This window comes from Myotis nattereri, assembly GCF_964212035.1.
Source record: "Myotis nattereri genome assembly, chromosome: 4".
Lineage (NCBI taxonomy): Eukaryota > Metazoa > Chordata > Mammalia > Chiroptera > Vespertilionidae > Myotis > Myotis nattereri.
In genome coordinates, this window is record NC_138079.1 from 84866295 (window position 1) to 84888913 (window position 22619).

Below are 22619 nucleotides of genomic sequence, written 5' to 3' on the forward strand. Positions count from 1 at the left end.
CATATATACAAAGCAATTACATTGCCTTTGAAATATGAGACAGACTCAAAAAAAATATAGGCCCTGTCCCATGGGGCCACTGCTTTACCAGAATCTTGAATGCGGTGTCACTTGGTTCTACTCATCTCAGATGACTTTCTTTAATAATAGCCAAAAGGCAGTTTGTTGTTTTAACCTGGGCTTAACAGTTAATATGCTTTAAAAAATAAAAGAATAAATGTCTTTCCTCTAGTCTTTCCTAAGCTGTAAGCAGTTAAACCTGAGGTTGCCAACCAGCGGCTCTAACTCTAGTCCCAAAAGTGTTTGTTTGGCTCTCCCAATGTGGGTGCTCTCCAGTCTACTGACACCTCCTCCAGCCTCTACTTCTCCTTGACACTGAGAACACGTGTCAATTGCTCGTGTCGCCTGACACCTGACCCCTTCCTTAATTTATATTATCCACCCGGCTTCCTAAGCATTCGTATCCTTAGTCAGTGGTCTATTATACTTTCTAAATTGCAGCAAAATACGTCCTATCCCACAAGCTTTTCTTACGATGTGACTTCAATGCCCTTCTCATGAAGAGTTGGAGTCTATGTTCCTTCCTCTTGAATTTGGGCATGTCTGTGGGGTACAACGGAAGTGACATATGTGACCTCTCAGGCCAGGGCGGTTTCCGCCCATGGGTGCTGGAGCTGGCTCATACCAGCTCTTGAGAGACAACTATGCACATCTCTTACCCACTCTGTCCAGTGACTTGAAAGCGACCGTGGTGGGAGTATTAACACCATGGAAATCAGCAAACACTACAAACCAGGGCGCTTCCACCCAGGGAGCCAATTGTTAAACATTTCCCAGCACATGGCTTCTCCACCTGGTTCCCTTGAGATGCTCACACTACCAGCCAGCCCCCATGCTGAGGAGCCTGAGCAGCCTGTGGAGAGGCTTATGTGGAGGGAAGCCAGGGCCCCCCAGCCCTCAGCCCTCTCTGAGCTCCCAGCTAACATCCAGCACCCACTTGAGAGCCATATGACAGAGCCATCTGACAGGGGACCCTCCAGCCCCCAGTCATGTCACCCCAGCTGACACCATGTGGGACAAAGACAAGCCTTTGCCAGTGAATCCTGCCTCTTTGCAGATTCATGCACAGAACTGCAAATTCACAGGCACCTGTTAAGATCTGGCTTGCTCTGCAGGCATAGTGACCGGACACAGTTGCTGGCAGCTGGTTGTAGCATGGCTCTGCCCTGCCCTGCTGGCATCGGTACTTCTCCCTTTGGTCCACTGACTTCACACTTGTTTGCTGGTTCCCACACTGGTTCAATCCTACACTAATTCAGACAGACTTGGCCATTTCTCTGTATGGAGGCAGATATCCTCCCTTCAAAGAATTCTAGAATTTCTGTCCCTAGGTGCTCACAGTTCAGCTCACAGCAGCCTGAGCTGGAGCTCATCTGATTGTTTTCCTGTGTCTCTCGCTCTGGCTAGTCCTAATTTGAAACTGCATGCTGCCTACAGCTGAAAATTGGGGAGTTTCACTTTTCTGTACCCACAGCTCTCATCCAGAATGCCTTGTCTCTGGATGTTGCCAGGCACCTGACACGTTGGACAGAATTAGAAAACATCCTTATTTAGTGCTTCCTGGAAAGTCTCCCTCTCTGTCATAATTACCAACTCTACCTCGTAGCTCACTCTCAGACATACACCCTGTGGTGGCAGGACAGGGCTTTCTAACGAGGCATTTCATTCCTGCCTGTGTGTCAGTTACACCAGATCTCAGAGACACCCAGTGGATGGAACTCTTACCTTGCCTGCAAGGACTACAGTCTGCCGGGGTGTGTACTGAGGGAACTAGGGAAGACCTCTCTCAATATGGGTTTTAAATTTTGAATAAGAGTTTAGTTGGCAAAAAGAAAGAGGGAGGAAGGAAGGAAGGAAGGAAGGAAGGAAGGGAGGGAGGGAGGGAGGGAAGGAAGGAAGGAAGGAAAGGAAGGAAGGGGGGAGGAAGGGAAAGAAGGAAAACTAAATCTAGGTAGAAGGGAAACTATGAATGGAAGGAGATTTGGCAATGAGCGAGAATTTGGATATGCAGGGTTAGGCAAAAGTAGTTTTACAGTTGTGAGTACCTGAAACAGAGAATTTATTCTTGTATTATTATTTATTAATTGTATTATTTTCAATATGAATAAATATAAACCTATTTTTGTCCCACCCTGTGTTTGGAGCAAAAGGCACACAGGTAGGGAATTCATAAGATGGCTTGAGGTCGGACGAAGTTTGAACTCATTCCATGGGCAATGTGGTTATTGCAAGTAAGAAAAAAATGACATAATCTGATTTGCATTTTCTAAAATAATTCTCTTGGAGGGAGAGTGAAAGGAGCTCAATGGGGACTTAATTGCCAATCATAGGCGGCCAATCTGAAGGTTGTTTCTAGGCAAGAGGTGATGAGAGTTAAAAATGATGCAGGGGTGGTTGGAATAGAGAAGAGAAAGTACTCATGTAGTAGAAATCACATTCGGTGAGTGTTTGCATCTGGAAGCTAAAGGAAGGTTAGACGGATTGGAGTGTATCACGTAGGAGTATAATAATAGCAGTAATGCCAGCAGCAGCAGCAGCAGCAAACATTTATATGCCCCTTACTAGGTGCCAGGCGTTATTTTAAGGGCTTTACTATATTAAGTCATTTAATCTTCACCTTTGTTATTATTATCATTATGATTATTATCATCTCACTTTTGCAGATGAGCAAATTGAGGCATAGCGAGATTACGTCACCGGCCACTTTTACCACGGAGCTGGGATATCAGCTCCAGCTCCTAGTGCTGAGCCAGCACTGCCTCCCCAGGGGCTGACTCTGGAAGGAGGATGCGGAGGGCAGTCATCAAAATACGAAGTGGTGCGTCTAGCGCCAGTGTGGAGCGGACAGAAATGAGAAGAGGGCGACTCAAAGACCCTTTAAAGGAGAAAACAGGGCTAAATAACAGATTCCGTCTAAGGGGCTGCCAGGCTCAGCTGCTTTTCACAGCCTCAGCTGCCAACTTGCAGGGCTAATTGCCCCAAAGCTTGCATGTAACAGCTGAAGCTCGGCCTTGAGTCAGTCCTGGGCAAGTCAGGCTGGCCATCCGCGACCTCAGCCACCACGTTGAGAGGTCAGCCTGAAGTCACTGTCCCAGTCCTAGGACATTGTATCCCAGCCCCTGTCCTGGGTTCCCCACTGATCCCATCCCACATGCAGGCCCCAAGGAGCAGCCTTGCCTTCTTTCCCCTCAGAAACCCCCTTTCTGCAGAGCCACCTTGCAAGTCCCATCCTTGGCTCTGATTACTGTCCCATCAAGTGCTCCAGGGCCTGCCTCTGGCTGGAGCCTGGCCCACGGACTCTCTTACTATTCTGCCTAATGCAGCTGCCACATCTGGCTTCAGCAGATGCCCTGCTGATGCACAACCCTGATTAATGGGTTCTCGGGCGCTTGCCCATCCCAGAACTGATAATGAGACTGACGGATATTCTTAGAAGCTGTGTCCGGAGCCAGGTCAGCTCTCATCCATGCCTGTTCTATTCTCATGGCTGCCCCATCCCGCTGGCCCAATGTTGGTAAAGGACATCAGGCCTCTGGATGAAGCTATGCCGAACCACAGCTACAGGAAGGAGGAGGGTGACAGCAGTCAGAGCTAACAGCAGTGTTTCTAGCCTGAGAGGAGGAGTAATAACAAGGGCAGAGTCACTGGAGGGCGTGGGGCTGTTTTGTTCCCTTTCTTCTGGGTGGGTGAGATCCACGACGTTGCCATTCCTGTGCAGGCAGCTGCGCCCATCAAACCATCTGCACCGCACAATGCCGGGGACTCACGCAGGGCCTGCATCTGCTTGGGGGTGGGGATGACTCAAAGGCTGCCGCACAGCACTGCTCACTGCAGCACGCCCTTTCCAATGGGGCCAATTTGCCGCCGCACAAAGCCCAGGAGCTGCTGATCTGAGGCCTTGTGTGGGTCGTTTGAGCTCGCTAATGAGGATCGGTTGTCATTGAAGGCACCCCTGATTTTAATAGCCAAACATTATGTCTGCACAGAATTCTAAGTGAATTCCCACAAAGCCTGAAGACACAGGACACTCTATTGCAAGACGCAGCTTCCAACCACATCAAGAATTCTTAAAGCAACCAGCACTGGCCGCGAAGGGCTGGGCTTTGTAGCCTCCCCTGAGTGGCTGTTTTGGGTATTTCTTAATGGTACCGGGGTTTTGCCCTTTGCAATTGCTGTCCCACATGGAGAATGAATGCTCCTTCCCATATGCTTTATTTAGAATCCTGCCTTCCATCCTCATGGGAAAGTTTAACAATGTGGGGCCAATCCCAGACTATTCTGGACAGCAGCAATTAGCAAGCCAGTGCTCACTAACAGTGGGCAAAGTGATGCACTGTATGTGTGTATATGAGTGTGGATAAGTGGAAGATAGATGATAGAAAGATAGATAGATAGATCAGTTGATTGATCAATCAATCAATAAATCGATAGATAAAAATCTTTATATGTCAGACCTTATCAGTTAGAAAGGGTGAAATGGAGTCATATTATAATGAATCCAAGTCCTCCCACCAACTTACTCAAAAAGAAAACTAACCCTTGTCAAAGGGCCCTCCAGTTCCTTCTGGCAGCCCGCAAAGGGGGTTCTATGTGATGCCGACCATCCCTGTGTGGGAACCTAATTCAGGTTCAAGGAGTTTCCTCAGATGCTCCCCAAGCTGCCAGTGCGCAGCCTGGCCAGGAGTGTTGGGTGTCCTGCAGACGCCTCCCCATCCCGCATGACTCACGGTCCCCGCTTGTTGCCTTCTGCTGAAGGTATGGCCCAAAGACCAGGAGCATCACCTGGGAGCTTGTTAAAAATGCCTGGGCCTCACTCTCAGAGATTCTTATTTAATGGCTGCAGGCTACATTTCACCTGCTTCTTAAACTTTAATGTGCTCAGGAATCTCTTGGGGACCCAGGTAATACACAGATTGCGGTTCTGGTAGGTCTGTGGTGGGGCCTGAGATTCTTCCTGTCACAAACTACAGGGCGGTACTGATGCTTCTGGTCCCGGACTATGCTTTGCAAGCCTGTGGGGAATAGTCCTCTCAGCCTCCAGCCAGACCCTCCACCCAAGGGCCCCAACCCAGTAAAGGGACAGAACAAGTTCTTCCTTCCCCTCCTCTCTCCTGCCTGTTCTTCCAGTTCCAAACTATAAATGTCCCATAAACATTAAGTGGCTGGAGTGTGGGAAAGGTGGGCCAGACATGCAGTGAGTATGTGTGGGTTGTCTGCATGAGCATCATCTCAGCCAGCCTCTCCCCACCCCTCACTCCCCGCAAAAAAATGTGAATATGAGAGAAAAGGAGGGGCTTCTGCCAGGATAAAACTGTGCAAAGGCTTAAAATTATGCTTGTATTTACCCTCAAGGTCTCAAGGAAGCTTACAGAAAATTAAAAGAATGTTTAAAATCCCTAAAGAGATAAAACATTCATTGGAAACCAGAAGTTTCAACCCAAACATAATTTGGAATTGGCTGACATGTGATGAATTTTAGACACAAGTATAATCATTATAGGTTTCATAGTGGCTCCACTGGTACTACCCGGAGCATGGAGCTGCCTGAACTCAACCATCAGTGCTGTTTTTCCCCATGTTCTCTGACCCTAAAGACAAGTTGTGTGTCACATCCATGCCCCCACCTCATGTGTCTCCAGCCCATCCTCCCATGCCTGCAGCTGCCCCCTTCCTGGTCTTGTACAAAGATCCTCTAATGCTTCTCCCAAATACAGGCCCCCTGGACAGTCCACAGTCAACCTTTCATAGGCCCAGTACTCATCATCTTTGCCCCTAATCCAAGCCTCCCCTAATTCCTCATGGCCCGGAGAATGAACCCTAAGTCCCTTAGCCTGATGCTCGGAATCCTATGTGCATTGACCTCAAATGACCACTCCCCTCCTCCCAAATCTCCCTCCTTCCTCTGACTTATGTGACAAGCCTGGAATCCAGAATGGCTTCTTGCCATTTCCCTAATGTCTCCAGGTATTAGCTTATTCTATTTCCCCCACCTAAAATGCCCTCCATCCTTCAGTCTCCTGCTATGTTATTTTGTACCTATCAGGGAGAGTGATCTTTGTTCTGAGGTACGAACAGGGAAACGCAGGAACCAGGGCTCTGGAGAGGTGGACTCTGTAACCCAGCACTCAGGCCCTGAACATGCAGGTCTCCTGACTAAATAAATTTCGCAGGGAGTCTAAGAATGTCTTAATGAGGCTGTTGAGCCAGGAGCCAGGAAAGCAGAGAGCAGATCTGCAGATGGACAAGTTGAGTTCCACTCCCAAGAATGCAAGGGCTATATGCAGCTCTATTTGACAAACCTTAAGGCAAAGGAGCCAGCCAATCAGAAGGCAGCACCCTGATGGGCTAAGCCTTGGTTGCTGGAGTTGGGAGGGGTCTAAGGGACTTTGGGGGAAAGGCCATGGGAGCTGGCCTTGGAAGTGGGACAGGGGCCCCCAGGGGTTACCTAGTTCCTCTTTTGGAAAGCTCCCTTCTCTCCCACTCCTAGAACTGAGAACAGGTCTTGCTTTTGCCAAGTTTCTAAGACAGAAAAAAAGGATTGGAATCCTGCCTCTAAACTCGAGGGGAGTACAAACAAGTATGTGCCTATGTTGATCCAGGAAAGTTTCTAGAAGAGATGGTTTTTTGAGAACTTAAAAAAGGGAGAAGCAAGGATTCATTAAGAACTCGCTGGGCCAGATTAGCCTCACAGCCGGCTTTCCCACTGGGTACAGAACCCCTTGAGGTCAGGCCAACGCGGTTTTTGGCGTTGCAGCCTTCTCACATTGAAGTCTGCTTCTCCACCACTCACCTCTGCCGCCAGAACCAGTGCCGCCCCCAAGCCAGAGCCTTGCCTCCTGGGTCTCAGCATTGGGGCATTGTTACTGATAATCTGCCCTTGACCTCGTGCCCAAGTTTAGAAAGTTGCCCTATCCCCTGTGCTTCAGTTCAGGGAAAGGGTCCGAAGACCTTGACCTGAACACCTATTCCAGCAAGCTGCCTGGTACCCTAGGGCCCTTGGCCCAGCTCTCGCCTTGCTTTGCTTTGTCTCACCTCCTCCCAAAATTTGGAAGCCCGGACTCTAAAGCCTAAATTGACCACTAGGGCACTGCCAAATGACAACTCCAAAGCCAAACACCTTCCTAGCCAACTGCATCCTCCTGTCAGGGCCCTCGATTTGCATCATCACTGAAGTGTTTACAGGTTCCTCACTGTAACTTGCTTCTCTTGCCTCTGAGCCTTTACCTTCTGCCCGAAATGCCATGTAACCTTCATCTTCTGCTCTCCTACTTTTATGCAGAACTTATTGAGAGCATCTCCCCTTGTGTTCCAGGCCACCATCCAGGTCTACATTAGGGACTTTGCCTGCTACCATAAACCTCAAAGCCTCTTTTATTACATCCCATGCACTGCAGCACACTTGCCTTTTACCTGTCTGGGAGCTCTCTGCAGGCAGTGATAGAGTCTTAAACATCTCTAAATCCTCAATACCAAGAACAGAGCTGGCGCAGAAAGGCTTTCAAATATGTGCAGATTGATGGGTGGGAACTTGTGGGAGTACAGCATATATTTTGGAAAACGTAATGAGGGCTCCAGGCATTTTTGACAGAATAGTGACGAACTGGGTTTAACACGATAAAATGTAATTGGAACAAATGTAAGGTTCTGCCCTGGGGTCCAAAAGGCACATGTACCGGAAGAGGGAGCCGTGTGTGGTTGCAGTTTATACGAAAAGCCTAGGGAGTCGGAGTCATCAGTAAGTGCGGCGCGGGTCAACAGTGTGACCTGACTGCCAAAAAATTAACGCCACCTTAGCCTGCACTAGAGGTGGAGCTTCTAGAATGTGCGCATTCTAGAGGGGTGATTGTGCATTCCAGTCAAACCAACCCATGCTGGAGTCTGGGTTCGTCCTGAGCTTCACACTTTAGGGGCCAGACTCTAGCAGGTTCGAAAGGAAAAGTCCAGGGCGGTGAGGGCACTTCAGATAAAGTAGAATGAGAAGCAAGTGGCGGATCAGGGGCTGCTTAGACTTCAGAAAGCACCTAGGTACATGCCAGTCATCTCTGAACATCCAAAGATGTGTGGCCTATTTTAAGGGATTATTTTCTGACCAACAGGGCTGTTCAAAATGGACAGGTAGGGAGTCACCTGCCAGTGGATGCATTTTAAAGTGCAACAGAATCATCCTCTCAAAACACAGATCTGACTGTGTCTCACATGCACACACACACACACACACGCACGCACACACGCACACACGCATACTCACAATCCCTATCATACACCACAGCTCGCCTACTGCTCTACCTGTACCCAAACCCCAGCTTTAAAGCCTTTGAAAGCTTCCCAATGTCCTTAGGATTTCAAAGCTCAACTCTGTGCAGCCTCTAAGGCTCTGCTGGCCTCCCCTCTTCTTTATCCTCCCCTCTGACCTCTCTCCATGCTCCCTCTGTCCCCTTCAGAATCTCCCAGCTCAAGACCTTTGCCCAGGCAGTTTCTGTCACCTGGAATGCTCCTCTCCCTTCTTTTATCTAATGTGTACTTCACATTCTTTAGTACTCGACAGGCTCAGGCTCCGCCGCTTCCGAGAGCAGATCATTGCCCTGATTCTAAGCTCTCTTAGCACCAGAAGACTCCATTCTTGGCAACCTCAGAATTTTCCATTTGTTCACTTGTCCCTCCTGCCAGACCGTGAACCCCAGGAGGGCAGGGGCTGCCTCTGGGTTTGCTCACCATCTCGTCACCTCCTCAGCACTAAACACAGTATCTGGCACACACAAGAGTGTAGTCAAATATGAGGTGAACGAGCAAATGAATGAAGAGAAGAGATACTCAGCTGAGATGACTACTTGGACAGAATAGGGAAAGAACTGGAAACCTTGGGTGAGTGGTTGGACTAAACGTACTTTAGGGTCTTTTTAATGCCAAAATGTCTTCTCGTCACTATCAAAAATTCCACCCATCAAAACTAATTTGACCCATCATTACAGAACCCTCAAACATTAGCCTTTCCTTTCTATCAAGAGGTCTCCCATGAGTCCTCCACCCCTTTTACAAATAACTTTTCATGCACTTGCCATATCCTACCTAATTGTAAAGACATTTGAACACCTGTCTTCACTTCTCTGGTCAAAGAACTTAGAATCAATTTGGGGAGATGTCACATTCACCTTTGTACTTCTCACCGGACACCCCAAACTACAAGTGCTTGGCACATACCTAAGCCCTAAAAGTAAGTGGGTAATCTTCACTTGACATGTTCTTATGTTTCACTAAGTCTTGTTTTTCAATTAGGAAAGCGTGTTTACACACAGTGTCATATAATACAGGTCAAATCCCATTGTAAGAGGGCACATAAATGTCTGTACTCCTGTATCAAACAGTTGGGAACAAGGGGACAATAGGCATGGGACTTTGAGATCCTAGTGATGACGGCATTTTGTTACAAGCCTTTCTGTGAATTTGACCTGGGTATGCTTTAATGAATTTTTAAGCTATCCCCCTTCAGGCGGCCAATTATGGTCAATTTTTCACTCATCTAAAAATTATGAACAGTAAATTAAGTTGAACATTACTCGCTAATACTTCCCTGTGGACTTCCCATTCTCCCTCCCCGAAATTAAGTAAACCCCATTGAATATGTAACTATCAATTCACAAACCATTTACTCAGAAGAGTATTAGAAATTCTCACTTTGTATTTCTATCCCAAGCCCCAGTGTTTCTCTCACACATGGCCTGGTATCAGGATCATATTCCACTGCGAACAATTGTTGTCCTGACTTCCGGTGAGTTACATCGGAGCTTCTCCAGGTCTGGTCCCCAAACCAGCAGCACCAGCAGCCCCTGTGTGCTGGTTAGAAATTCAAATCCTCAGGCTCCAATCCAGACTGACGAATCAGAACAGCAATCTGTGCTCTCGCAAGCCTGCCAGGGGATGCTCATGCCTGCTCCGGTTTGACAGCCCTCCAGGGTAGCTTCTTTTCTTCACAAAACATCCAGTCTGGAGGTGAGTGGAGACATCAGGCCACTCCCAGCCACGATGAAAGCTGAGGAAACACCATTTACACTCGGGGCCCCTGTAGCGGACAGTGACATGGGAAGTGGGGATGGCAGTGACTGCTGGGTCAGCCAGCCATCAGTTTCTGCCCCAGAGCTGCTGTGCTCTGCAAGAGCAGGTGAGGCTTCAGGTACACCGCAGCCCTCCCTCTGCCACCTGCCACCCTGACATAGACCCCCTGAAGCTACTGCTGCTCTGGCCTTGCTGGTCCAGAGCCCTCAGGAGCAAGGTTTCTTATTCCCGCCGCCCCCCCCCCCACTCCCCCAACTCTTCTTGCAACTAATCCTACCCCTCGCCCCGGGTAAGCTCCTGCAAAGCAGAAACTGCTACTAGGCTCAGTGCTCACACTGCCAGGAAGCTCGGTCACCCGCCTTCCTATGGCAATGGGGCATAAGGAGGGTTGAGGAGAGGCAAGGGATAGCACTGCCTCGTCGCTGCCTTGCAAACCATCTTCTCCCCCACCCCAGCGAGAGTCTCCTCTTTCCAAATCTCACCTTGAACAGTAAAAAGAAATACTGGTACATATGTATTCTCAAACATCTCTCTGACTTGCCAGGATTGCATCTTAAAAGCTAAGTCATTGAAGCCTTTTTTCTCTGACTTGGGCCTGAAGCAATGGGAGCCTTATATACAATAGTGTGAGGGAGTGGGGGGGCAGAGGTTCAGAGGAGAAGAGAGAGCCAGCGAGGGCGGGGGTATTGAATACTGGGCAGCAGCCTGTCAGAGCCGCAAGGACTTCATAAACACTAGCTGCTGTTTTCAAAAGAACGTCTTTGGAAGGGAATATTGTGCAGATGTTGGAGTGCGTTGGTGGGGGGTGTCGCCTGTAATGCTGTGTCTACAAAGTCCAAAATAGCAGTATGCAAAGAAATCTCTCTCATACCCAGTTATTTTGAGAGGAAAACTAGTGGAGTGGAAGGGATAGTGGAATAAGAATTGAAAGAATTGGGTTTCCCATCCAGATCTGTCACTTCCTGGCTAGGTAATTGTAGCCAAGTCACTTCATCTCTTTGAATCTTGAATGATGTGACCTATAAAAGGGAAGTGACACCCTGCTCTGCCTGCCCGGTGCATATTTTCATACCCATTTTACAGATAACAGTTCAAAGGTCAAATTAATGAGAGCACATAAAAGTGCTGTTTTTATTGAGGTGTAATAGACATATTTTGTTAGTTTCCAATGGATAATGTAATGACTCAATGTTTGTGTATTGTGGCATGATCATCACAATTAAGTCTAGTTCACACCTGTCACTAGACATAGCTACGAATTATGTTTTTCTCCTGAGAACTTTTACGATTTACTGTCTTAGTGACTTTCAAATATGCAAGACAAAGTATCAACTATCGTCATTATATTGTACATTACATCCCCAGGACTTATTTATTTTCTAACTTATTTAACTTTGTACCTTTTGACCCCTTCCCCCTCCCAAATCCCACACCTCCAGTCCCAGCATTTAAGTAATTTGAAATGAAGCAGTGATGATACAAATGAAAAGTCATATAAATACCATTATTTTCTATCTTATAAGCCAAAGGGGGGGGGGGGATAATTATTTGCTCTAATAGAACTAGTAGGGGTTTTTTTAACCAAATTAAATTCCAATAGTGTTTCTAGGTTTACCCTATGGCTGCCTCTTCACACATTTCAAAGAGGTTAAGGAAATAAAAGACAAGAGAAAAGAGTGTTTTCCATGTAACGCAGCAGGTTATTTTAGGTCAAATACATGCTCACGATTTTCTGCCTGCTTGATCTACCAATTACTGAAAGAGGGGTGTTGAAGTCTCCAGCTGTAACGGAGAATTTGTCTGCCTCTCCTTGCAGATCTATCGGTGTTTGCCTCACGTATTCTGAAAGGCTATTAGGTACACACGCCTTGGGAGAACTGAGAGGATCGTTATGCAATGTCCCTCTTCATCCCTGACAGTTTTCCTTGTTCTGAAGTCTGCTGTTGTCTGAAATTAACATCGCTACTCCAGCTTTCTCCTGACTAGTGCTAGCATAGTGTATCTTTCTCCGTGTTTTACTTTCCATCTGAGTCTTTTCTTTAAAGTGGGCTTCTTGTAAACAATGACATATAACTGGGCCTTGCTTTATATTTTAATCCACTCTGACATTTTTTGTAATTGGCCTATTTAGACCTTTCACTTTTTTTTTCAGCCAGCAGGTACCTTTATGTTTAAGGTTCTTGAAATATGTTGCCACATTTTTCTCCCCAAAAGTTTTACCCATCAGCAATTCAATATAATAAATGCCTACCATAAGCCAGAGCATGGGAATAAATGATAGGTTCACATGTAAATCTCAGTTTTATCACATCCTTGCCAGCACTGGGTTTTAGTTTTTTAGACCAAAAAAAAAATCTAAGAATCATCTAGAACTTTCATGCATGTCTGCTCACTAATTAGAGCATCTTCCTATTGTGTGTATGAATTGTCCATTTACCTCTTGAGCTGTTGATATTTGTCTTACCTACTTGGATTCATTCTTTATATAGTAAAGATACTTGCCCTTTGTCATTTTCATGTCAGAGACTTTGAGAGCTGAGTGAGGCCTGCAATTTATTTGGTCTAAGCCCTTCTGATGGGTTGAATAGTGACACCCCCCCCCCCAAAAAAAAAAGACAAGTTCATGACCTAACTCTCAGAACCTCTATTAGGAAGGTTCTTTACAGATGTAATTAAGTGAAGGTAGACCATTCACATTAAAAGTGATTATTGAGCTGGTTGCATTAATTTCTACCATGTTTGTAACTGTTACATTTGTTCTTTTGAGTTTTTTCTCCTTTTTCTGCCTTCTGTGGTTTTAACTGAGCATTTTTTATAATTCCATCTTATCTCATCAATTATACTTCTTTTTTAAAAAAAAAATTGTAGTGGTTGCCCTAGAGTTTCCAATATACATTTTTAGCTAATCTAAGTGTACCTTCCAATAACATGATACCATTTTAACAGAGTAATCCCAATTCTCCCTCCCATTACGACATTGCTGTCATTCATTTCACTTCTATATATGCTGTCATTACTCAATACAGGGATCCCTCACTCTCAAGCAAGTCCACACTCAGCCATTTATGTGTTCCTACTAGTTTACGGCCACAGTGGCTTCCGGTTCAGATAAACAGACCTGGGTTTGCAACTCCCTGGATTTGCCTGTCTCTCCAGATTTGAAGGTGGCGGTTTGCCTGGCAATATAAGTTCTTTGGGGGGTAGTCTGAGAAAAGTCATTAATTTTCATTTTGTTCTACTTTTTTTGTTGTTGTTAAAGATGGGAGCGACAACTTCCAAGCCCTTCACATGTCAGAGCTGAAACCAAAACAGATCCAGCGGATTATTTTACATCATGGAAATTACAATGGTGTTTGCTAAAGTATCCATTTCCTCAGCTCAGTCATGCTCTATGCGTGCTCGATGGCCAGCTCTGGACTGAAGAGAGAGCAGTTCCCAACTCAGAGGGCGGAGACTGACTGCTCAACCTTCTAATCTGCTCCGAGGAACCCATCGTGCACACTGTCTCTTGCACAAAGCAGGAACCGTTAAATCCCTGCCCCGTGCTAGCTTCCAATCTCAGTGACTCTGGCGCAGTTGTTCCAAGATGTGGTTGCTGTTTTTCAGTGCAGAGGCCTCAACGGCCTACTATAAGCAAGAACTGGAACATATGAGCTCATCTCCCAGATAATCCCTATTAATTATACCCTCATCTACCCAAGGGCTCACTAGAATTAACCCACTCTGTTAAAAAATTATTTTATCAAGATTTGATTATAATATGCACTTTTAAAACACTTCAGCAAATTGTTAGTTTAAAAAAGAGAATTCCAATTTCTTCAGAACATTATCCATCTGAACTCCATGACTGGCAGTGCCACCCAATGAGAACAGGTGATCAGGGACCCATACAGGATTCTGGAGAGCCTTTGACCCATCCAAGAGAGATTCAATTATGTTCAGTAGCGTTTTAGTGGTAAGTGCATACTGTATTCCACATCAACAGAATCTGATTATTCATAGGAGGCACCAAGTGACTCTCTCTTGCCCAGAAGCCAATCTTTTTAGTTCCATTTGAATTACAAAGGTTTGCTAAACATCTACCACACATCCCACATCCTGGTATATACTGGAAGGCATATTCTACTTATTCTCAAAGCTCACAATTTCATGGTTAAAGAAAAACAAACAAGTATGCAAACTAATAAACAAAACAGACAATACACACATAACCCCAGCACCCAGCACATGCAGACGTTGATGGAACCAGTGTTTGTTCAGTGACCTGTAGACAAGTGCTATGCAGGCACAGAGAGGTGAGCAATCAGACTGACAGGAGGAGGTGGTTGAGCTCAGCTCTGGAGGAGTCTCAGGGCCCTGGCAGTCACTAACACAGAAGAAAGCATGCTAGCCAAAGGAAAGTGATGAGAACTTTCAGAGAATGGAAATAAGTCTGGTATTTCTGGAATATGTGTGTGGGAATGATGCTGAAAAAGCAAAGCAAATCACAGAGGCCTGGAATGTCATGAGATAACTCTCAGTTAATCAGCTGGGATGGGTGTAGTTGGGGCCGAAGTGCCCCAAAATGCTGCAGGTCCAGGGGATATGGGCAATACACCAACTGTGTCTCTTATATCAGGTAAATGAGGATGGGAGTTTGGACGGGGCAGCAGAGCAAAGAGGAGGAAGAATGAGATGCTGGGAGATGTAGATACACAGTCCTGAGGAATATGGTGAATCTAAGCACCATTTGCGGAGTTTGTACACTGGCATGAGCATAGGACCGAGAGACCTGGGCGGCTGTCAATCTTCAGGGATATTTTAGGCACCCGTGCATGGGATGTGTCACATCAGAGGTGTGAACTCTGCAGTTGGCTCCAGTGCCCTAGTCCAGTTTGCATGTGCTTGCTCTTTCCCTAATCCCCACTGTCCTGCGCCATCCACAGGACTGGTTCTCATGGCTGACCTGCTGATCAACAATGAATTAGGGCCAGACCTGTCTGAATTGGTTCAAGCTGCTATACCACAATACCACAGACCGGGTGGCTTCAGCAACAGATACCTATTTCTGCAGTTCTAGAGGCTGGGAAGTCCACAATCAAGGTGCCAGCAGACCCAGTGTCTGGTGAGGATACGGTTTCTTATTTGCAGAAAGCCATCCTCTCCTGCATCCTCACAAGACAAAGAGAGACAGAGCTCTTGTCTCTTTCTCTTCTTAAAAGGCATAATCCCATCCTGGGGCCCTACCCTCTTGACCTCCTCTAACCTAATCTTACCTCCCAGAGGTCCTACCTCCAAATGCCATCACATTGGGAATGAGGGTTTCAACATGTGAATCGGGGAAGACACACACATTCAGTCCATAGTAAGACCTCTCCTTGAACTCTAGCCACCATGGCTGGGGTTTGCCCTCTGTGCCAAACTCTTGCCAGACCCATATTTCTGTGGTGAGGGCCCTGCCCTGAAAGCCTTGGTACTGCCTAGACTCCTGCCAGTTGGATAAATCATTTAGAACCAAAGCCTTGCCACTTACCCAACTTTAAGAAATGTCACTCTCCCAAGATTCCTTTTGCAGCCCACAGCCCGGCATTTGGAGATTTTTTTTAAACTAAAGGCAGCTGGATGGAGTCAGAGTTTACTCCTGTCCCCTGGGCCCTGTAATTTGAACAGCAGGCTGTCCTTTCCCCTGTCCCCCTACCCTGTGGGACCAGTCCTGCAGCTGCGTTCATTCATCCCACTCCCTGTCCCTCCATGGTCTCCTCTGTACCACTCTCCAATTTGGTCTATTCTGCCTAAGAGCCACCTCCTGTGCATTTATCCATTCAGCCAACGGTCATTAGCAACTGTCACCTGATGGGCAGTGCTGAGGACTGAGTTAGAGAACCTTGTTGGTACCCCTCAAAGCAGAAACCCCTATCACCTGGAAAAGGCAGGTGCACCCTCACAACAGAGCTTCTTAATGGAAGAGTACTTGGTGCTGAGCCAACATCCCTACCCAGCAAAAAAAAAATAAGCACATAAAAGCCTTTCTACCACCCAGGATTGGGAGGAGAAAGGCCAGACCTTGGCATAATGATCCCAGGCTCATTAGTGGTTCCAAGTGACATGAGGTGGCCTGATAGCAGGGTCCGGCTTCCCAGAGCCCAGGATCTGAGGAGGGGTGCTGGCAGGAGGCAGCGTTCCCATGGCGAGGCTTTGGTGAAGCCTTTGCAGCATCAAGAGCTCTTAACATGCTCAGCTTGAGCTCTGCCAGGCCTTATCTCAAGAGCCATGTGCTTGGCACAGGTCTGGGGAGGCCTGATTCATCAGGAACCCTTGAGAGCCTTGGCCAGGGCTCTACAGACCAGGAAAACCCTACACGCTCTTTTGATGTGTTTCTTCTCCCCTGAGAAAAGTAGGAGTTAAGAGATTTATGGAGCCTCAGCCGGGCCTCCTTCCCCCACAGCCACTCCCTTGGGCATGCCCACTGCTTCTGACACAGCCACAGCCAAGAGGCCAAAGTGCACGCTCACATGGGGAAGGCAGCCAGTTGCCAGGCTCCTGTGCCTGGAGAGAAAGAGGGCATTTCCCCGGAACGTGCAGGCAGACGTTAGCTAGAAATTTACCATGGTTTGTAAAGCCGCAGCAATAACCAGAGCACCCTGCCTGCCTGACAAATGCCTGACAAGCACTCCGGCCAGCCTCCATGCCCCCCTCCCCACCCCGTTAAACAAGCAGGGCCCAGCCCCTGTTTCTGGGGCCTTGAGTTGGCTCAGTGTGTTCTTAAGAACTGGACACTCCCCACCCACCCCACCCCACTGCTCCCCCGGCCAGGAATAGTTACAGGCAGCATTTGCCTATTCCCAACCCCTGGAAAGATCCCAACACAAACCGGTGCAATGTTGGTCTGGGAGTGCTCCCCTCCCATGAAGACGCTGCTGTGGCAATAACGTCCAGGATGCAGAGAAGGCCCTTCCACTAAAGAACCAAGTGGGCCTTCCCCACCTCTAACACCAAGGACGCTGATAATGCCCGGAGCTGCTCGAAGCATGTGAATATTGTAACCCATTTAATCCTCACAACCACCCACGAGGGAGGTTGGATTACCCGGCTCCCTTCACAGATGTGGGAACTGAAACACAGATTGGTTCTGGTCTTGCCCAATGTCACGCAGCCAGGGGAGGGTGGGGCAGGATCCAACCCCAGCACACATTCCAGGAGACATTCCACTGCTTCTCCTCTGTTCCCACCCAGCCTTCCCTGCCCTGGCTGCAGGAAAGTGACTCCCAGGGCCCTCCTGTTGGGTCCCAGCTGCTATGGGTCAGGCCTTCGGGGGGTGTCGGGGCGGGAGGGGGGCGCCTATAAGCCCTCACCAAACTCACAGAGGCCCTGGGATGAGAGGGATTATGCGAAACATAATTTCTTGTTAGATTGTCCATTTTTTCCTTTCAGCACGTTTCTCGTTTCAATCGTTCCTTTTCCTTTCTAGACCCCAGGAGCCAGAAATGCATACACGCAGTCTTTGCATTGATGTAAATAACCGTGGCTTATTGAACCCATCTGCTGGGGCTGTGGTTGAAATCACAGTCCTGCAGTGTTTTCCACCAAGCAACCCTCAGGCACCGGGAAGGTTAGCTGCTGCCCTGCCAGGCAGGTTTGTCCGGCTCCCTGCAAGAAGGACTCTCACTATGGAAATAGGCTGTTTACTTTCTAGGTCTCCTCAGAGCTCAAAGTCTAGCTGTTTCTCCTCATGAACTCTCTTTCCTCTTCTCTCCCCTGTCACCTCAAAAAGCTGCCTCCTCCCTCCCAGCCACTCAGACTTCCTGGCCCCATCACTCTGTCCTGGGACCAAAGGTTTGAAGTCAGACAGAGCCAGTGTGTGGAAACTGTGGCCACAGTCCATGGTGCTCACTACTCCTACCCCAGCCCCCATGCATCTTTCTTACTCTTCTTCTCCTTGAACTTGGGCTCCCTTTTTTTCTAATAACAATAAAAGTAACAGCTAAATGTATCAGACACTTGTTATGTGCCGGGTACTGCAAGTACAGTCAAGCGCCACAATGATGTTTCGGTCAATGATGGACTGCGTATACCATGGTGGGCCCATAAGATTATAATGGAGCTAAAAATTCCTGTTGCTGAGTGACCTCATAGCCATCGTCACGTTGTACTGCAACTCATTACTCACATGTTTGTGGAGTTGCTGGTGTAAACAAACCTACTGTACTGTCCCTTGTATAAAAGCATAGCACCTGCAATTATGTACAGTACACAATTCTTGATAATGACAATAAACCATTATTCCTGGTTCAGGTATTTGCTGTGTTATACTTTTTGTTATTATTTTAGAGTGTACTCTTTCTACTTAGTAAAAAAACAGTTTGCTGTAAAACAGCAAGCAGTGTTACACCAGCAAAAGCCTCGTATTGTCTCGTGTTTACTGCCTTTCTTGATTGCATCATTTTCTCTTGTGCTTGATTTAACCTTATGTTTTGTACAGGTTTGGAGCCTGGGAGCCATAGGCTATACCATGTAGCTTAGGTGTGTAGTAGACGATACCATCCAGGTTTCTGTAAGGGCACTTTGTGATGTTCACACAGCAACCCATTTCTCAGAACATTTTCCCGTCACTAAGGGTCACCTGACTGTATTATTTGGCTTTAGTCTCACAGCCACCCCAGGAAACTGTCACACAGGCAGAAGTGAAGTAATCTGTCCAAGATCAACAACTAGTAGGAGGTAGAACCAGGACATGAACCTCAGAAATCTGGCTCTAGGATGGGGGTTCTTAGCTACTACAAAAACTCAACTGTCCAAGCCCCACAGGTGGAAGCTCTAGAACCCCGGCCGTCTGCTCTGGGTGGTTAGTCTTGTCATCCGGTTGAGTTGCTCTTTGTTTTCTGGTTTTCTTTTGCTTAGTTGTATTTTGTTTGCTTTGTTTGTGTCTTTCTCTTACTTCCTGTGTCCCCTGAGTGTCACTCCTTAATTGAACCTTTATGATAATCTACAGGCTCATCTTTACTTCTCTCTTCTTTTTCTCTTTTACCCCTCTCCCACATCCAATCAGTAGCCAAGTCCTCTGGATCCTCTCATTTCAGAAATATTTAATGAGCTCCTTTTATGTGCCAAGCACACAGTAGGTGAACAAAGTAAATAGAGTCTCTGGGCATGAACCAGCTCCATGGTGGTTGGCATGCGTTCCATAGTCTGATACCCACTGGCCTAGGAGATAGCTACTGGACTACTGGGTTCACTTTGTTCCACACACCAGGACCCACAATGCCAATCCCTCCAACATATTTCCATGTTCAAATCCCACCCATCTTCTAGGCCTATCTCAGTGGTCCTGTCTCAGTAATACCTGCTATTACTCACCACCTTCCCTTCACCCCAACTGAGATCAATCTCTCTGTCCTCTTTAGAGAGAGGATCTCAGTGTTAGTCATTGCATTTGCTACTTCCTATCATGTAGTATTGTTATGTAGGTGCCAGTCTTATTGCCATTATTAGACTGCAAACATTTTAAAGAGCTATCTCTTAACCAACGGGTCAGATGTTCAGAACACAGCAGCCAAAGCAAGCTTTTAAAAACCAAAGTCTCAGTATATCACTCTTCTGATAAAAACCCCCCAGTGGCTCCCCATATCACTGGGAGTAAAACTCAAAGTTCTTTGGTCCCCTTTATCTTTGTGGTCTCCCCTCCTACCACTCTAACTCTCCCTCCCTAGACACATGACTTCAAGCATACCAAGCATACTCTTGACTTAGGGACTTTGCACTGGCTCTCAGATCTACCTAAATGCCCTTCCCCCATATAGCAGAGAGGTCTTCCCCAGAGAACCTATCAACAAAGGAATCTCTGAGAGGAACAGGGAACCAGCCCAGACCTCCTCTTCTGAGTTAGGAAATCTCACATGTTCACTTTGCTCTCTTGCTTCAGCAAGCCTTCTCTGGAAGGACATTCTGTTCAGGTCATGCTCTGCACTGGCTGCCTTATGATCCTGAAGGAGGCCAACCAGCCACACCCTCTCTGGGGACTTCACTTCCTTTCCTATGTGGGGGTTCACTCACATGGGAATTTCCTAGATAAACCTAGGAAGGAATGAACCCCTTAACCCCATGTGGGGTGCGGGAGTCTGAATAATAGTCTACCAATGAAAGGTCTCTCTGAGGAAGTGATACTTAAAGAGACACCCCAAAAAAGAGCAAAATAACCATCAGAAGGAATGAGGCCCTGGCTGGTTTGGCTTGCTGGATAGAGCGTCGGTCTGGGGACTATAGGGTCTCAGGTTTGAGTCCGGTCAAGGTCATGTACCTTGGTTGCGTGCACATCCCCAGTAGGGGGTATGCAGGAGGCAGCTGATTGATGCTTCTCTCTCATCAATGTTTCTAACTCTCTATCCCTCTCCCTTCCTCTCAGTAAAAAATCAATAAAATATATTTTTTTAAAAAGAAGGAATGAGGATGGAGCACTCCAGAATGAGGAAATAAAGGCACAAAAGCTGGGTGATCTCTGCTGACCTTGGGAAAGTAACTCCTGCTGCTGCACCATGGTGTCCGTCGGGACTCTCACCTTCAATGAAGATGGGCACCCTTTCCTCCTCACCACAGATCAGGACTGCAAGTCTCCTCTTATGGAACTTGTGGCTCTCAATTCTCATATGATGGCAGCAAAGGCTGTGGCGAAAAAAAATGAGAACATCCCTTGGACCAAGTGGTAGGGGATGAGGATGTCGATGTGACTGCAATGATGGTGCCACCATTTTGAGCATGATAAATGTTGATCACAGTTTGCCGAGCTCCTAGCCGAACTGTCCAAATCACAGGCTGAAGAAATTGGAGCTGGAGCCACAGGAGTGGCTGTCCTGGCTGGCGCCTTGTTGGAAGAAGCTGAGCAGTTGCTGGACCTCAGCTTTTACCAGATCAGGATCACGGAAAGCTATGAGCAAACCTACCGCATTGCTATCTTGCACCTGGACAAGGAAAGTGATAGTGTCCTTGTTGACAGCAAGAACAATGAGCCCAATTCAGGCTGCAAAAACCATGCTGGGCTCCAAAGTGGTTAACAGCTGTCCCCAACAAATGGCTGAGATTGCCTTGAATGCCGTCCTCCGTGTGGCAAATATGCAGAATAGACGCTTTGAGCTCATCAAAGTAGAAGGCAAAGTGGGCAGGACGTTGGAGAACACTGAATCTATTAAGGGCATGACTGGGGACAAGAATTTCAGTTACTCACAAATGCCAAGACCAGTTGAAGATGCTAAGAATGCAATTCTCACATGTCCATTTGGACCACTGAAGCCAAAGATGAAGCATAAGCTGGATATGACCTCCGTCCAGAAATATGAAAAGGAGAAGTTTAAAGGGATGATTCAGGAAATTAAAGAAACTGGCACTCGCCTAGCTATTTACCAGTGGAGCTTTGACGACGAGCAAATTATTTACTTCTTCAGAACAACTTGCCTGTAGTTGATGGGGTAGGAGGACCTGAAATTCAGTTTATTGCCGGTTTGACAGGAGAGGGATCAGCCCAGGCTTTTCAGAGCCCACAACTGAGAAGCTGGGCTTTGCTGGGCTTGTAAAAGAGATCTCATCTGGGACACCTAAAGGCAAGATGCTGGTTATTGAGCAATGAAAGAACTCTAGAGCTGTAACCATTTTCATCAGAGGAGGAAACAATATGACCCTTGAGGAAGCAAAGCTATCCCTTCATGATGCTTTGTGTGTCATCTGGAACCTCGTCCATGGTAATGGTGGAGGTGCTGCTGAAATCCCTGTGCTCTGGCAGTTAGCCAAGCAGCAGATAAGCGCCCAGCGTTGGAGCAGTGGCCATGCGACCGTTCGAGGATGCCCTAGAGGCCATCCCCATGGCCCTTTCTGAGGAGAGTGGCATGAACCCCATCCAGATGACGACTGAAGTCAGAGCCAGACAAGTGAAGGAGATGACCCCTGCTCTTGGGATTGACTGCACAATGCTTCATATCACAATGGACAGGAAGCAGCAACATGTATAGAAACCTTGACTGGCAAAAAGCAAAAGATATCTCTTGCTACACAAATGGTTAGGATGATTTTGAAGATTGATAATATCCATAAGTCCAGAGAATATAAAGAATAAAGAAAAAATTAAGACACAATGTAGTAGTAGGACTGACTACTGTGACTAAATAAATGGGTGTCTTGTGATATAAAACAACAACAAAACACAAAAGGTTAGAGAAAGAGAGAACTTGAAAAGTTCAGGGAACAGAGAGAGGCTAGCAGTATGAATGACCTTGGGGGACATGGGAAAAGTCTGGCGTTTTTTAAGAGCAAGGGTAAGTTCATGAGAATAATAATAACAAATAACAACAATAGCTAACAATCATAGGCATAGTAACATATATGTACACCAAGACTTGCAGGTATAGTTTTAAGTACTTTATTTACATCAATTAAATTCTGAAAACTTTGCATAAGGAGGTACCATTTATTCCCATGTTGCAGCTGAAGAAACTGAGGCACCGGGAAGTTAAATTACTTGCCAAACCCACAAAGCTAGCAGGTGGTGG

General features: G+C 47.0%; 1 pseudogene across 1 annotated transcript; it reads left to right on the plus strand.

The window, feature by feature from the left end:
• Positions 1-20618: 20618 nt before the first annotated feature.
• LOC308518541 (T-complex protein 1 subunit epsilon-like) lies at positions 20619-22186 on the plus strand (annotated as a pseudogene). The gene has a single exon. The product of its transcript is annotated as a T-complex protein 1 subunit epsilon-like (transcript).
• The last annotated feature ends 433 nt before the right edge of the window (positions 22187-22619 follow it).